We start from the raw sequence: 15,319 nt of genomic DNA, 5'->3' as shown, positions 1-15,319 counted from the left end.
ACATTAGTAGGGACTTATGCGATGTACGGGCTTTGTGAAGTGAAAGCTAAAAAGTAGAAACACATAAGAGTAGACAGTTGTTTTATATTTTAACTTTTTAAATAATTAATAATTATTTATATTTCATATACTATTTTTAATAATTTTTTGCAATGCAAAAATAACAATAATTAATTACAACTAGGGTTGTTCATCAAACGATGAAAGTAACCAAATTGACCAACCCAACCCAACTTGGTCGGTTTTCTAGTATTTCTAGTTGACTTTGGCTTAGCAATTTCCCAACCCGACTACGTCATGTTAGTTTCGTTTTGGCCATTTGTGTATATATATATAATTTGTTAGGAGCAAATTTTTTAAACTACCCCTACTATTTAGCTAATTAACAAACAATACCCTTACTATTTAACTATTGTCTTAAACCACCCCTAGTGTTTGTAACAATTGTCATTGTCATTAAATTGTAATGGAAATGACGAAATATCCCTTTTTCCCTTGAACTCTTCCTCATTTAACTCAAAAAACCTATTTTTCATTCTCCCCCTCCTGCTCAAAGAACAACGACAAACTAATAGAGATAGGCGGTAATGTGAATAACCCCCTCCACCTTCAGTCTCTCTCTCTCTCTCCCCCCCCCCTTCATAACCTTTGTTCTCTCTCATTCCCTTCCCTTCCTTGTTTCATCATCGTCATTGGAACAAGTTGCAACAGTGGATTTAAACCCTGCAACAGCTCCTCCCCGTTTTGTTTTTTTATTATTCTTCCTTTCCCTCTCTTTTCCTCGATCACATTTTTCCTCTCCCTTTCATTCTTTCTCTATCCCTTCTCTTGTATCGTTAACGCAATGAATTTGGATCTGGCAGTACTCCAATGCTACCTTCCACCCCGCAACTAACTCTGACATTGGTTTCACCTATATGAAAGTTGACGCTCTACTCTGTAATCTTTGCACATTAATTTACACCTCTATATTAGTTTGAATTGGTTATTATTCAAAAAATATTGTACCCACTTGATTATTATTTGAAGTGTTAAGAATCATTTGTCGTTTGCCTCCTGTTCCACTACTTCATCAATGGAGAAGTCATCAAAGAGTCCCACTGCATCAGATATGGTAGCTTCCATATACCAAGTGTTCAGTTTTATGGATTTGATTCCACTTAACATATGTTGGGATTGTGTCTTATTTTACAACCACTAGATTAATTTTAATCTAACGATAGGTGAGGCCTCTCTTTAAATTAAAGAAGTTTTACATATAAAAACTTTCTTTTGTATGTAGGGTTAGGGCATTTTTGGAGAGAATGTGTGAGAGAAAAACACAGACTGCTTTTGGTGTGAAAGTGAGTTTTTTCTCTTGTTTTTGTTTCTTGGGTTGACAGGAAAGGGAGAACGGGTGTACAAGGGTTAAGGGTTGGTTTGAGTTTCAAGCCACAAGATATTTGTAATGCTTCTCAGATTTATTTCATAGTGAATAACAGGTTTCATCTCTCCTGTGGACGTGGGCAGTATGGATGAACCACATAAATCTTTGTGTTCTTTATGGTGCTTGTTTTTACTTGTCTTTTCTTGGATTTTATCATTTTTTTTCTATTAGATTTCTTGTGGTTGTTATTTCAAATACCTTGTGATTTTATATTGTGGGTGGTTGTTATGAGGCCTCAACAAAGTGGTATTAGAGCTCCTAAGTTAGTGTTTACAAGGTGTTTGCAAAATTTCTTGAGAGATAATGGCAACAAAAGTTACAGGTCCTTAGTTTCAGATTGAGAGGTTTGATGGCAAAGTCAGTTTTACTCTATGTCAAAGAAGGGTAAAGGATGTCCTTGTTCAATAACGCTTGGCTAGAGCGTTGAAGGGAAAGGATGGGAAGCTATAAGACATGAAGGTTGCTGATTGGGAGGACATCAAGTCAAGGTGTGTTAATACAATTCTGTTGTTATTGGGTCTTGGTTGATAACGTTATGTTTAATATTATGGAGGAAGATTCTGCACCGAAATTGTGGGATAAGCTGAAGAAGCTTTATTTGGGAAAAAACTTAACTACGAAGCTATATCTAAAGCAACAGTTGTACGGGTTAAAGATGGAAGAAGGTGGGAATCTCATGGAACACCTAAATGTGTTCAATAGTATCTTGGATCAACTAGGGAAAGTTGATGTCAAGGTGGAGGAAGAAAACATGGCCCTTTTACTTCTTATCTCACTTTATGATTCATATGAAAACTTGGTGACAACATTGTTGTATGGGAAAGATACAATAAAAATAGAAGAAGTTACTACATCTCTTTTATCCAATGAGGTTAGGAGGAAGTCCAAGTATGAAAGCGGGCAAGACTTTGCGTTGGTTACGCTGAGAATAGATCAAAAATAAAGGTCGTTTGACAGGGGATCTCAAAAAAGCAGGTATAGATCCAGGACTAAGGAAAAGGGCAAGATACAATGTTATAGATGCATGAAATTTGGTCACATGAAGAGAGATTTTCGTGCATGAAAAAGGAGTGGGGGTGAATCCGGAAGCATGGCAGTTGCATCTGATGATGATAGAAACGTTCTCATAGTCTCCGAAGGTATGTGCTATTTTTCTCCAAATGAGTGGGTTTTAGATTTTGGATGTTCTATGCATATTTTCTTTAGGAAGGAATATTTTGACACGTTCCAAGAGAGGAAGACATGTGTTGTCTCCTTAGGTGATGAATCTACGTGTAACATCATGAGTGTTGGGACAATGAAAATCAAAATGTTCGATAGAGTGGTTCATACTTTGGGTGGTGCAACATATGTCTCAAAAATGTGTAGGAATCTAATATCACTTAGCCAGTTAGACTCTAAGGAATGCAAGGTTTTTGCTGCAGGTGGAGCTATAAAAATCACACGTGGCGATATGGTCCTGATGAAAGAAGAAAAATGTAAGGGTTTGTATCATCTGGTTAAGAGTACAATAGTTCCCAAGACCTTGATGGGATGTTGGAAACGGAATGTGCAAGGTAGTGTAGCCACACGGAGGGTCTCTTTTGCAGATAAAGTGGAGACAAGTGCTGCAAGTTTCCAAGGTATAGATGATGGTGAGAAGAAGATTCCTATTGGAAGAGAGGAAGGATCGAGGTCATTCTTTGAAGTTAACTAGGATTGTTAGCTTGGGTACAGTTACACAGGTACATTAGCCATTTTTTTTTTAATTGAGTGGAGTTAGGACCAAGTGATTCATGTTATGTGTAGCTAGTGGTATTTTACAAAGCCAATTGAGGTTTGTAGTATTTGCAAATATGTGTTGGCACAAACAGTATATCTCTAATGTGGTTGAAAAATAAGCCAATGTGGAGATTGTTGGGATTGTGTCTTATTTTACAACTGTTGGATTAATTTTAATCTAACGGTTGTTGTGGTTCCTCTTTAAGTTAAAGAGGTTTTACATATAAAAGTTTTGTTTTGTATGTAGGGTTAGGGCTTTCTTGAGGAGGTGTGAGAGAAAAATATAGAGTGCTCTTGGTGTGAGTGTTTTTTCTCTTATTTTTTGTTTCTCGGGTTGAGAGGAAAGGAGGAACAGGTGTACAAGGGTTAAGGGTTGTTTGAGTTGCAAGCCACAAGATATTTGTAATGCTTCTCAATTTTCTTTCATAGTGAATAATAGTAGGTTTCATCTCTCCCGTGGACGAAGACAGTAAGGCCGATCGCCAAACCATGTAAATCATTGTGTTCTTCGTTGTACTTGTTTTTATTTGTCTTTGCTTGGATTTCCTCATTTTTGTTGCTATTAGATTTCTCATGGTTGCTATTTCAAATACCTTGTGATTTTATACAGTGGATGGTTGTTGTGAGGCCCCAACAACATAATCGCCCAAATTTAGGTTGGATTTAGGCTCACTATCTCCAATTCAGTCAAGATCCCCCTTGATAGTTTCTAGTATTCACCTCAATGGCTAAACCTTTTGTTGTAGATGCAAGATTTATCCTATCCCTACATTTAAAATTTGGAACAACAGTTTTCGATGGTATGCTAGGTGTAATAGAAACAATAAGGGATAAACTCGTTTTACTCAACCAGACAGCCCTCATTTCTTAGGGAAGAACTTGTCTTCATCCCTGTGTTGTTGGTGATGACTAATGTGAAGAAGAAGGTGTTAAGAGCTCAGTTCGCCGCTGTTGAAAGGAAGAAAGACAATGAAGAAGAAGAAGAAGAAGAAGAAGAAGAAGGGAGTGGGAGAGGGACGAAGGGTAAATTTGGGTTTTAAAAAAAATTGTCACGTTTGTACGGTTTTGATGGAACACTAACAAATGCTAATGATAAGGGTAGAGCTAGTCAATTGTTAGAAATAGTAGTGATGGTTTATGACAACAATTAAATAGTAAGGGTACAATTTGTCAATTATCTAAACAATAGGGGTAGTTTAAGAATTTTGCCCTTTTTAATGTAGGAAAGTGGAAAAATTCTCATATTTCTTAGTCTAAAATATTTTATATTATAAATTAAAATCTTTTAATTTATTTTTTAATAATAGTATTATAATTTTAAATTTAAGTTTAAATCTTTTAAACCGACCTAAACCAATACAAGTGTTCTCTACTTGTTGTTGACCCTCCTAGTTGAACTATCCAAATCGTAGCATGGCCCTAATTCTGCATTCGATTCAGTTAAAACCCGCCTTGTGTCAAAAACCATTTGACCTAGACAATTCAACCATTGACCTATTCGACTCAGTCATCGGGTTGCAGGCAAGGAGTAAAATATCGACATGATATACACCGATACGGAAGCGTTTCAACCCTGGTTTCACAAGAAACAAATGACTCGACACTCACTATAAAAAAGAGGAGTGGCATTATTTGAACCTAGGTTGGTCAAATGCCCAAGCACCAATTGTCTTTAACCACAAAGCCACTTCGTACTTCATGCCAAAAAGTGTAATAAATTAACTTTTATTCAAGTAATTGTCTACATGCAAACCAAAAAAACAACATATATTTATTATCAACAACTCCAACTACAAATTAAAAAGAACAATATTCAGAACGAGTATTTTGTAAATCAACGAATAAATAATTTATAAAATCCAAATATATATCAAAAAATGAATTTCAATTTCAAAAAATTATACAAATAAAATTTTAATAATAGAATAATTATTTTTTAAAGTAACAATAGAATTATTATTTTAATACTTAAAATTCTTAATTAATATTTTATAAATTCTTAATTCATATTTTAATTTTCTTAATTATTATTTTATAAATTCTTAATTAATATTTTAATTTTCATTAAATGATAATGCATTTATTATTTATAAATATTGTTTACAAAATATTTCAAAATATAATATAAATTAAATCTATCAAATCCATTATTCTAAATTTTTTTAAAAATATAATTTTTAATTTCGAAACATTATAAAAATTAAATATTAATAATGAAATAATTATTTTAGTAATTAAAATTTATGAATTTTCATAGATATGCTTCTACAAAATTTTCATAGATTTGGTATATTTTACATTAAGATTATATATTTTTATAAATTATAAATTTATATTTTAATTTAGATTTTATAATACCATATTTATTGTTTACAAAAGAAATATATTTTTTACCAAAGATTTGAGAATTAATTATTTAGTTGAATTTTTTGTTAATGCTAAAAATAAAAATAGTAAAATAGAAAAAAAGATATAATAATTCAAATATAATAGTTCCATATGCTTTATGCCTTGCACTTTAGTAGATAATAAAATAATATTAGTTTTTTGCATGTATTAATTTGTAAAAGCCTATATAATTTGTGCCTTGGACTCTTGGTTGATGCATTATTAATAGAAATATATAATATCTATGTGTCCCACTATATTAATTATAATATATTTCTTCATATATATCATTTAAATATACAATTCTTATATAATTATACATTATTTTCAGTTATTTTGACATTAAACTTAATGTTATTAATATACTTATGGAATTTGTATGCATTTCCTTAGCGTATCCGTGCATTTTCATATTTTTTCTCTGTATCCTTGCGTTTCCCAAGCGTATCTATATTCATATATGTATCCAAGTTGTCTAATACAATACTCGATACTTTAATCCTTGGTTACAGTTTACACACGTATTGTATGTGCAAACTTTCAGAGGCCATAACTTTGCACTTTAATCTACAATTGAGGTGATTTTCTTTTTTTTTTATTTTAGGTAACTTTTTGAGATCTATGCATCCCAAGATGCCATGGGTGCATTGTCCTATTATTTTCATAAAAAAAGGTCCCTTTTGGCTCAAATTGTAATTTTTAATATTTTTATAAATAAAAATTTATAAAATGAATCATAAAAATATAAAATAATACATATATTATATGTAAAATATAATTATACACTATTTATTGATAAATTTATGTTATTTTCACACACATATATACATATATACACATTTATATACATATATAAATATATAGTTATTTAAATATATAGAGTGTTAACATTGGACAATTTGACCCATTTGATGTGGACGATCGAACTGGTGACCCGTGACCCAAAGGAAAAAGTGGATCGCTTTTGGGTCTTAGCCTTTGGCCTCATCACCCTACCTCCCATTTCACTATGGAAACAAAGGTGGAAACTTCCCAAACATTAAATGTATAGGATAATTAAATTTATTAAATATCAATTTATTTTGAAATTTTTATTAATTAATTATTTATAAATACATATATATTTAAAAACTAATCTATATAGATAAATTAATAATTCTATCAAATAACTTTCAGAAAAATTAATATTTATTAATAATGATTTTAAAATCTTCATCTATATTTATTATATATTTCTATATAATATTAATGTTTGTTGTATTTCCAATAATTATTTATTGTATTTTTATGCATAATTTAAGTTATGATATTCTGTTAAGTTTATGATTGTTTAAATTTTTTAATAAAGTTAGATCTTTTTATTACGAATTAAGTATAATATTAATGGAATTAAATTTAAAAATTATTATTTTTTAAATTAAAAACAATAACTTATTTTGAAGTTTCTATTATGTTAATTGTTTTTAAATTGAAATTAAATTTTATCACTTAATAATTATAAATTTATTATAATTAATTATTAAATTTTATAATGACAACATGAAAGTATTAATTATAATTATAATAATATTTTTAAATAATTATTAAATTTTATTACTTTAGTTTTATTATAGATTAGGAGATGTTTTAGGAGGAAGTTTTAGGTGGGGAGGTAGTTTAAGAGAAATTTTAGGAGAGGAGATTATTTAGGTTATTGGTAAAGCATGAGAGAGTGAGAGATTTTAGGTAGTTTTTATGGGGAAAGGAGAATCTCTCATTGGTTGTTTCAAAAATGATATGGAATAAAAAAATACAAAATTCAAAACAAGAGAAAATTCCTAGATTGCTTTGTTTTAGTATGTGTGTGTGTGTGTAGAGAGAGAGAGAGAGTCTCTAAACCAGTTCAATCATTACAGAAATCCTCCTAAACAAGCTCTTTATATGCATAATCCAAAAGTCAATTAGTCAAAAGTCCAAATAAAATGCCTAAATTAATATTGAGGCCAATATGGGAAAGTTGACTAAAAAGTCTAAAATAATACATGAACTTTATGCCTTTTTTTCTTTTTTGAACTTCAGTAGGGTCCATTAACCCCACTCAAATACATGTAGCTTCACCCTACACCTCGTCCTATCCTAGAAAACAATCAGCTCATTCTAAACTAGAACTGATCTCAAATAACAACATTCCTACCCCCCTGGTCCATTGGTATTAACCTCTAGCACCATGCCTTCAACTCTTCATAAAGGTCCACCAACTTTCCTAATGCCTTTTAGGATGTATTTGGTTTAAAAGAAAAGGTAGAGAAAAGGAAAAGAAACCCCTCTATTGGTTTCCCTACCCTTTTCATTCAAACCAAACACAGCCTTAGTGTTTTAGTGACATGGAAACCCATAGGTATCATACTCTTAGAAGTTGTTGCAACCTTGCATACTATCAAACAATAGACAACAATATGTGGTGATGAGTTTTATTATATTTTTTAAATAAAAGGATTCATTGTGCATCCCACCTAGATTATTCAACTTAATATAACCCTACATTAGGAATTTGAGAGAGAAAGAGAGATTTTTCTAATGAGACGGATTTTATTCTTTTAAAAATGAAAGAAAAAATTGTTATGTATCTTGTTTAGTAATGGCTCAAAGGGCTAAGATTTGGTTATTTTTGAAGTTTGGTGGGATAGATAACTTAAATGGCTAGCTTGAATTTAATGTAAATATCAAATAGTGTATGCCCTTACCTCCAATTAGAATGTTGTATACTGAAATATATGAATGAACAAAATCAGTTCATCATCGTTTCATGATTGTGATTGGTATATTCCTATTTATTATCCTTAAACTAGACATTTATGAGAAATGTTACTTTAGAATGTTCTTAGCAATTGGATAAACTTAGGGAATTTACCTTGACAAAGTTGACATTGATGTACTACTGAAATGGTGGAGCAACTTATTTCAGTTGCTAGGGTTATACCCTATGTATAATTAAGTGGATGTTTATAAGAAACGCTAAATATTAACCAATTTTTTGTTCTGCATTTGACCTTGGAGATAAATGAGCAAAATTGAAAAGTTGCATTTAATCTCAAACTTGATAATGATATTACACTAGGTCTTTAATCAGGTTGTTTTTGATATATTAACTAGTAAGATCTTTTTATGATGGGATCAATCCATTTGTTATACAAATATAATGTCAAGGTTAACACTCTCTCTAATGAAAACCTAAAACTAGTAATTGTGGAATTCGATTGTTTTTTAAATCACTTTGCAAAATGTATTTATATTTATCATATATTGTTTTATGAAAAATGCTTTACAAAAGATTTTAATCTTAAGATCCATCTGAATAGAGAGTATGACATTGCATTTAGTTGTCAAGAAAGAGGTCCTTCCTTGTAAGCAATGTTTGATCATTTATGGTTGAGAGATTAAGAAAAAAAGACCATTGAAGGGATGAAAATTTATGGGTTTTTTATTATATTAATCCATTATCATTAGGCTTCATTGGGTGGCTGAAACCATGGATAACTTAGACATAAGTGTTGGATCTATATTGGGCCCAATTATGTTGGTTTAAGGGTTCATTAGGTTTACTTAGTGAATTTGACTCGTGCATATTCTAGCATGGGCCGAACCCATATGGACTGATATAGGACTTTTGTAGGTCCCATTCCATACATTATTCAAGCATAATAAGGCTTACAACAGTAATAATATTGAACCACTTATGTAAGGGACCTTAGACCATTAGCTAGTTTGTAGTGAGTCTGAGTATCGGATAATCTTCATTACATTAGAATTGGAATATCTATAAAGGTTACAAGAAATAGAGATCAAATTAGACTAATGCACCTCTTCCTTGTACCTTTCTCTTTTACTCCCTTGCTACCCAAAGACCCTAGTTCAACCTACCCTTAAGAAGCTTGTTTTTTCTTGTGTTTTTCCTATAAAACATCATAAAATTAAAGTTGTTAAGAATTACATATATCCAAGCAAGTTGGAAAAGGAATCAATTGATACTAGTTACAAGATCTACCTCTTTACATCAACTCTGCCATTTTCAGTTGGAAGGACAATTTGAACTTGCATTTTAGGGATGTACCACCACTCTAGGAAATGTGTTTTGTGGTATCTCCATGTCATTTATACCATTGGTTTAGTTTGAATTTAGATCAAGTTTGATTCAATGTAAGATTGATCCAAGGATAACTTGATTTTCAAAATCTAGAGAATCTGACTCTTGAATTTTGGACTGAAAATAAAAAATTGAAATTCAGGCAACAAACCCTAGCTGGTTTGACCTAGATATTGACGCAACAGTCTTCCAACAATAAATTCTATTTTGATTAGTCCTATATTAGGAATTAGATCAGTTCAGCTGGCCTTAGATGTCCCTTTGATAGCATATTAATATATGTTTGGCATCGATGTTGCAGTTGTTGATGTGTGGCTTGAAGCACTGTTTTCTGAGAAAATGGTGCCTTTTTTTTGTTTGGAACCGTTGCTGCCAAGTAGGACATTTCCTGGAGCAACAGCCACTTTTTCTGTTTGGTACCAATGCTCTAGGAAACGTTTTCTGCACTGGTACCAATTATTCAGTGCCATAATAGTGCCACCTCACTGCCCTGTTGGCAGCAACGAGCTGTAGCTACAGGAAAGCCCGGTTCCTGGAGTACCATTTTTCTGACATGGCACTGATGTGGCACCGTTGACCCAGGAAACGACAACGATGCCAAACAGTCTTTTAGTAGTCCTCCCTCATCATCACTAAATTATGTCCATGCCCCAAACAATGTATCTTACCCGAGTAAAAGGTGCAAAATTTAAAAATGCAAATGAATTTATGAATTTCTACCAAAATAAAAGCTATAAAATCCAAGAATACTATTGCAATTTTGATTTCCACCCAAACTTGGCAAACACTAGTTTAACGTCAAAACTCAAAACACTTGGAAGATTTATGGATTACGACATTGAATATTTCCAAACTATTATTTCAAATTTATTTAAAATTAGATTTGTTATTTTAAATAGAAATTCATCCTTTGTATTAAAGGAAAAGAAAGCTTTCTCACAGATCTTGTACAAACAAGAATGCAAAATTTGCCATTTTGAAGAGCATAGATCTACCACAAACGCTTCCCACATCCTCACCTAGTGGACACTACAGCTCGAATTGGGTATATCTCCCTTCTCATTTGGATTACACAACTTCACAATGATCGCTTGCTGAAAAAAAAAAAAAAAAAAAAAAAAATGACTACAACAAAACTTCACAGCGATCTAGTATTTATTTACACGGTTCTTTTCCTTTTCCTTTTGTTCCATTGGTCAACACAACGAGGGTCGCCTATCCCCCACCCCCATAATAATCTCCACAAGATTCGATCCCAAGTTTTCACTGGAATGAGCCAGCAACCACGAAACCAATAGGGATGATCATGGGCTGGGCTAAGCTGGGCCAGGGCCAGATTTTGCATTAGTGATAAGGGCTTTATCCAAACCCTGGGCCCAGCCTGTTCTGCACCTTGGGCCTAGATTGCAATCCCAAGAGAAGCCTATCCCCCACCCCCATAATAATGTCCACAAGATTCGATCCCAAGTTTTCACTGGAATGAGCCAGCAACCACGAAACCAATAGGGACGATCATGGGCTGGGCTGAGCTGGGCCAGGGCCAGTTTTCACATTGATGATTAGGGCTTTATCCAAACCCTGGGCCCAGTTTTGCACTTTGGACCTAGATTGCAATCCCATGAGCAGCCCTAAATGGGCCCGGGCCAGGTTCACAGGCTTTCTAGGCCTAATGACTTTGGACCCAATGAATCTAATAACAGTTTAGTTAGCTGGAAATTTCCGAGTAATTTTGCTCACAAGATGAATGTGGATGGGGCTCGCCGTGGCAATCCTGATGAAGGAGGAGGTGGGGGTTTACTTAAAAACTCTTTTGGAACTCTCATATTTGCTTTTCACTGTTACTATTGTCAGTCTACGTTTATTCAAGAAGAATCTTTAGCTCTGTATGATGGTCTAAGCCTTTGTTTGCAAAGAGGCTATAAAGAGATTGAGGTTGAAAGTGATAACAGGATAATTTTTAGCACTCTAATGGGTAAATTAGATTATCCTTGGAATTCTTTTTACATCTTGTGCAAGATTAACAACTTAGTGCAGAGAATGAATTTGGGTGGACCTGAGATGGTGAGGGAGAGCCATGTATGCTTGGGTTATGGGGCAAGGCGGGCTAAGTCCTTCCTTGTTTTTACAAATTTTCCTTTTGAAAATGGTTAATAAAATTTAAGGTGATCGCCCCTCCACCTAAAGTAAAGTTTGGGGTTAAAAAAAAACAGTTTAGTTAGTTAAAGTTTTTTAAATTAATTAACATATAATACATGAAAAGTATTGCGCAAGTTTAAGTTTGGTTGGACTTGGCTAGAATTTGGGCCTATAGTGCAAAAAATAAGGCATTGACTACTCCCCATAGCCGGGATGGGCCCAAACTGGGCTTGAAATGTTGTGTCCAAGTCAAGCCAAAAAGTTTCTGGGTCCAAACCGGATTTGCACACAAAAACCTAGGCCTGTGGTCTGGAAATTTCCAGGCTGGGCCAGGCCAAGAATGATCACTCGGCCATGATTCTTTCCTTTGTTCTGTTTTTCATCGGTCAAATATATATTTAAAATTTAAAGTTTCAAGTCAAGCCAGCTCTAAGCCCAATCATAAGATTAGGACCTAGGCTCCAATTTGGTCCAACCCTAGCTCAAAGCCAACTTTTCCAATTCAAGTCCAGTCTAAGCTAAATCCAAGACAGCTCAAGCTGGGCTTGGGCTTCATAGTCTAATATAAATCAACACAAAAAAATTGTTTACACATATATATAATCGGGCCAGGCTTGAATTGGAAAAAAGTCGGGCCAGGTTTGAATTGACTAAGGGTTAGACTTGAATCAAGCCCAAAAAATTAAAAACCCAAACTTTTAGACCCAGATCCAGTCCAATGATAAAAATCCAAGCCCGTGTACAATTATATACTGGATCGGTCCGGGCTTGGGTTGGGCCCAGCAAAACTGCACATCTAATATGCCAAAGAGTTGTAGCAGAAGGGTTCAATAGTAATTTGACTACATCCAGAGTATCACATTCATTGAAGATGCATTGAAAAGTTCAGCACACAAACCCATAAGAGTCCAACGTGAGAAGCATGGACCTCAGCCTCCACTGGACATGTTTACATAATCTGAATAAGTTTGGCGGCCTTGGTATAAAATGTCTAAAAAAAAGTAGATATAGTTAGGCTGTGTTTGGTTGTAATTCAAATAAATTTACACCAATACAAAATTATGGCAGTACAAATGATTTGAGTGTAAATATCGACTTATTTTTGTTTCAAATTTTAGCTTATGTTGTTTGATTGTAGCATAAGCGAAGTAAATTAAAACATGAAACAGAATAAAATAAAACCCAAAACAAAATTAAATGAGAATTTGCATTTGTTTTATTTGCACTCCCATTCATTTGTACTAGTGTAAATAAAATTGCACTGCAACCAAACACAGCCTAAGACTCAGTTTGGGAAGAGTGTTAGGGTATTTATAGACCTTGTATATATTTACACTGTACATTTCGTATATACACTCTCTTTTAAATTGAGTCTAATGCTCATTTTGGTAAGAGTATAAATACAAATATGTATAGTATAAATACATATAAAATAATACAAAATACAAGGATTTGCACTCTATATATTTGTATTTATATTCCTTCCAAACTGAGACAGGCTCCAGTTGGAAAGAGTGTAAATACAAAATGGTACAATGCAAAGCCTTGTATTTTGTATTTCTATATCTGTATTTGCACTGTACATGTTTGTCTTTGTACTCTTTCCAACCTTAATCTAAAGTACAGTTTGGAAGAGGTACAAATTAATACAAATATGCAGAGTGCATAACCTTGTATTTTGTATTATTTTCTATGTATTTGCAATGCATATATTTGTATTTATACTCCTTTCAAACTGAACCTAAGGCTGCGGTTGTTGCAGTGCAAATTTATTTGCACTAGTATAGTGCAAATTAAAAATATGCAAATTCTCATTTTTATTTTGGATTTTACTTTATTCTGCTTCATGTCTTGATTTACTTCATTTGTACTGTAATCAAACAAAATAAACTAAAATTTGAAATAAAAATACGTTAAAAGTTACACTCAAATTATTTGCACTGTCATAGTTTTGCAGCAATGTATTTGCATTGTTATAGTTTTGCAGCAGTGCAAATTTATTTGCATTACAACTAAACACAGCCTAAGCCTCAGTTTGAAAGGAGTATAAATACAAATATGTAGATTAAAAACATTGTATTTTATATTATTTTGTATGTATTTGCACGGTACATAATTTATATTTGTATTCTTTTCGAACAGAAACTAAAATGCAGTGTTAGCTTATCTAAAAGAGATTAAAATCTGGGTAAAGGCATTCAAATAAAAGTACTCTCGGTACTTGGATACAAATGTGAAGTCAGTGTCATCGATGTGAAAAGGTTTTTGTTAAAGGAGGGAGGTTCATGCATAGCGATTAGGATTGCAATTTGGATACAAATGGGAACCTGGTACTCTACCCAACTTGTACTCCTATTGAAGAGTACCCAACTGGTACTCTACACAACTCCAAAAGCTCCTAAGAAGGCACTATGTAGGTAGTATGCGATTTACACTACGGCGACTTGTTCAACCAAATTATCATTATTATAAAGTGCTGATCACACGTTTTGTCTATACAGATAAGGTGCACATGATTATTTATCAAAGTATTCAATCCACAGGTTGAGACATAGATTTGACCAATGATCTAAATTTCTAAATAAAAGAACACTTGGTCTAAGCTGGTGCAAAGAAAAGGGTTCAGTTTCATGGCAGAGCTTGTACAGGGTTGATTTCATATTTTTGGAACTAGAACCTATCATGTAAAAGTCGGTTTTAAGGCCAGTTTTGATCTTGGTTGTTTTGGAGTCGGTTCTAAAATCTACCCGTGGAACCTATTCTTTCTTTACTCCACCCCCGTTCAAAAATAAACACATGTTCTTTAAAAACTTGACTGTCAATAAATATAATATGTAGTTTAAAACTTATATTATACGCATTCAAATAGTAAAATGAAAACAAATGATTAAATAACTCAAGTAATTCAATGGCCTTTCTAAACATGACTGCTTGGGTTCAAATCCTTTTATCTTAAAAGTATTTTATGGTTTATTTCAAGGCAAGTTAATTACACCAAAATCGGTTCATCGGGATGGCCTTTCTAAACCCTTAGACCTTGGAACCAGCCTGGGTGGAGACCAGTTCTAAAAATTTGGAATCAAACCCTACCCTGTAACAAATTGGGTATAGGGTCGATTCAAGGCTAATTTGAAGTTGATTCCATTCGATTTCGAATAGAATCTACCCATTCACCCCAAGAAATCATGACGTTTTAGGTCAAAATTAATTTAGTTAATTGACCTAAAAAGATAATTATGTTTTGTCAATTATCATTAGGCAATATACAAAATGATACATCACTTTGCCCTCTCTGCACCAAAACATAGGGCTATAAAAAGATCTAGTAGAATCGAATATGGGTAGATTACACATTAGATTCGCCTGTATTTGAATATAAGTTGGATCTTATCTCTATTGATATATCAGATTTTAATCAAAATTTGGATTGTGTTCAAGTATATGGGGTGAATCCATAGTGAATCACTTTCAATAAGATTAAACTA

This window comes from Nelumbo nucifera, chromosome 2 (assembly GCF_055504915.1).
Source record: "Nelumbo nucifera cultivar China Antique chromosome 2, China Antique-T2T, whole genome shotgun sequence".
Classification (NCBI taxonomy): domain Eukaryota; kingdom Viridiplantae; phylum Streptophyta; class Magnoliopsida; order Proteales; family Nelumbonaceae; genus Nelumbo; species Nelumbo nucifera.
The sequence above is the reverse complement of the archived record's forward strand: the minus strand, read 5'-3'. Positions refer to the sequence as shown.